General features: G+C 51.6%; 1 non-coding gene across 1 annotated transcript; it reads right to left on the bottom strand.

Annotated features, from left to right (window-relative positions):
• Nucleotides 1-253: 253 nt before the first annotated feature.
• On the bottom strand, nt 254-325 carry TRNAS-GCU (transfer RNA serine (anticodon GCU)). The gene has a single exon. It is a non-coding gene; the product is annotated as a tRNA-Ser (tRNA).
• Nucleotides 326-3038: the final 2713 nt, after the last annotated feature.

Here is a 3038-nt window from a genome sequence, read left to right as displayed (position 1 = left end):
ACTACCGCACTGACTTCCAACTGATTTGCAAACTTCAAAATCGGTTGAAGTCGGCGCAGTGGTGTTCGCCTCCCTTTAATCTTTCTCGTAAATGTTTGTGGTTTACGGGGGTTTAACGTCCCAAAGCGACTCGGGCAACGAGGGACGCCGTAGTGAAGGGCTCCGGAAATTTCAACCACCTGGTGTTCTTTAACGTGCACTGACATCGCACAGTACACGGGCCTCTTCCATTTCGCCTCCATCGAAATGCGACCGCCGCGGACGGGATCGAACCCGCGTCTTTCGGGTCAGCAGCCGAACGCCATAACCACTGAGCCACCGCGGCGGCTCTTCCTCCTAAAATCGGGCTGTTTTCAGTTTTTTTTTTTCAGTGGTGTATAAATGACACATTATTTTAACTTTCTTCGCATGTGTTGGGCACTGTTCATAATCGCTGCCAGCGAGCCATTTCGAAATGGCCGCCGAGGACAAATTCCTCCTCATTCCGGAAACAGTGGCTCATGCGTGTATCGCGACCATTTTTCGCTCTGTCATTTTTTCCCCCCAGAAATCTGGCCTCCAGTTCCAGACCAGTGCGCCTCAGGCATGTCGGCGGCACACACAAGCAACCTGGAGGAGCGTGTCTTCGCGTCTAGCCCAAGCGGCAGCCGTCGACGAGGACATGCGAGGCGGCATCCAGGCTGCATACATTTGCGGCCAACCGGACGGACGGACGGTCGAGGAGCTGCCGGGGCCTAGCCTGCCCTTCCCCTCCCCCTCCCTTTCGCCCTCCTCCTCATCGACCAAGCCAGCGAGCGACGACTGCTTGCGACGTGCCTCTGTATACGAATGGCATCGCTCCTCACTGCCGCCGGCCCTGGAGACCCGCAACCTGTAATTACGCGTCCGGACTTCTTTCCAACCCCCCCCTCTACTCCAAGCATTCGGGGACCAACCGCACAGCTTGGCGAGCCTAGCACACACACGCACACACACACAAGCTTGGACAGAGAGCTCTGCCAAAGGTCTGCTCCGAGGCAGCCGAGTTCTCGGTTTGCGTGCGTACGTGTGTGTGTGTGTGGGGGGGGGGGGGGGGGGTCGTGTGTCTCTCGCGTTGCGTTTGTGCATGCGTGTGTTTGTAAGCGTGCGTACGCATTCGCGGAGACTTTTTCGCCAGATGGTCGAATGGGCATGCGACTCCGCGCGTATGCGTGGCGTCTTGTGAGGTGGCGTGTTGTGAGGCAGCCCTGCGGCGGCGACTGAGGATGCCAGGAGAGCTGGTTATGCGCTATACAGCCCCAGAGCTCATGAACATATCTGCAAGATCACGCGTTTGTTTTGTGCAGGTTAGTAGGCGAAGACGTGCTGGAAAGAAAGAAATGAAGAAAAGGCGCGGAGTAGGCTCAGAAGCTACCGCATGCACTGCTCCGTGGTTTCCGGACAAACACGATCGCGCCCGATATGACTGCGCTACGAAGAAAGAAGAATGCGAAAAAGACTGATGGCCGGATTGCCAGAGGTATTTCGCGAAAAACATGGCGGGTGGCGTGCTCGAAGCGTGTACGAAAAAAGAGGAGAGAACGCGCCAGCTGAATCATCTCAGGCTGTTCAGATATATAAACACTTTAATTCCTGATGTTTTCGCTGCAAGATGGACGCCTCCACGAACTTGCATTTGAATTTTCTCGCGCTGTTTTCGCATGATGCGGATCTGGAGGTTCAGTCATAATACTATGAATACAGAAGTGGCCAGCGTATTACTTAGCACTCATCGGCATTCTGACATCTCCCTCGCATTGTGTAAAAGAAATAGCAAGGTTCGCTGCGTGCGAGCGCAAGTGCACAAGCGACCCTTTGGTACCTGTCTGGGAAGCAAATATTCCTTGATTTTTTGCTAGGCGACTCATGACAGAATATGATCGTCAAAGCGGACTCCTTGTTATTCTAGCCGTCACTATGTCCTTTGTAAAAAGTGAACAGCCAAGAGGGCCTGCTTCTGCACTACGCCGTGTGGCTTGTTACGCATTGATGCCGTTCCAAATCTCTCAATGATGAGAGCAGCTCGTTTCTTCCCAACCCCGAAAGACACTTTAGGACACCTACGGATGCTATAGACCCCCCCCCCCCCCACTGTACACAGCTTAGATGCACACCAATTGGGTTCTACAGTCATCACAAACGTTGTCACTGAGTTATGTAAACAGCGCACAACAGTATAAACACAAGTACGTAGAAAACCGGATGAACATGTAGGCTGCAAAGAACTCTAATATAGAGGAAAACTCCGCTTTCGATGAGCATGTTATTGCGTTGTCGTTTTGGACACGCGATATAAAAGCTATAAAAAGTAATCGTTACGACGATGGAATTATGAGGTAAAAATAAAATGACAGTAGACATATAAAACGGAGTGGCAAGTGTATCTAGAGTGCCTTAAATGGTAAACGAAGCATGAGAATTCCGACAGCAAAAAAAATAAGAAAGCCTATGAAATACCTAGGAACATGCGATTCTTTGTTGAGTAGTAAAACTGATGTTTCAATTACGCACAGGACATTACTCGTCAAGATTGTTCTCGAAGCTCCTATAATCTTTGTTCTCACGCCTCTGCTTATAGGCCTGCCAACAACTTAATTTAGTGCCCCGATAACGCGCACGCTCATCGAAAGTGGTGCTTTCCTATTCACTGCAGTTGTTTGTAGCGCTGATGTATGTACGTCATGCTTTCAGCCGCCGCTGTGGCTGAGTGGTAATGGCCCTCGGCTGCTGACCCGAAACAAGCGGGTTCGATCCTGGCCGCAGCAGTCGCATTTCAATGGAGGCGAAATTCTAGAGGCCCGCGTACTGCAAGATGTTAGTGGACGTTAAAGAACCTCAGGTGGTCGAAATTTCCGGAACCCGACCGCGGCGGCTGCGTTTTTATGGAGGAAAAACGCTAAGGCGCCCGTGTGCTGTGCGATGTCAGTGCACGTTAAAGATCCCCAGGTGGTCGAAATTATTCCGGAGCCCTCCACTACGGCACTTCTCTCTTCCTTTCTTCTTTCACTCCCTCCTTTATC

The sequence above is a fragment of the Amblyomma americanum genome, chromosome 9 (genome assembly GCF_052857255.1).
Source record: "Amblyomma americanum isolate KBUSLIRL-KWMA chromosome 9, ASM5285725v1, whole genome shotgun sequence".
In the NCBI taxonomy this organism is placed as follows: Eukaryota; Metazoa; Arthropoda; class Arachnida; order Ixodida; family Ixodidae; genus Amblyomma; species Amblyomma americanum.
Note: the sequence above shows the minus strand (reverse complement) of the source record. Positions and strands in the feature narration are given on the sequence as shown.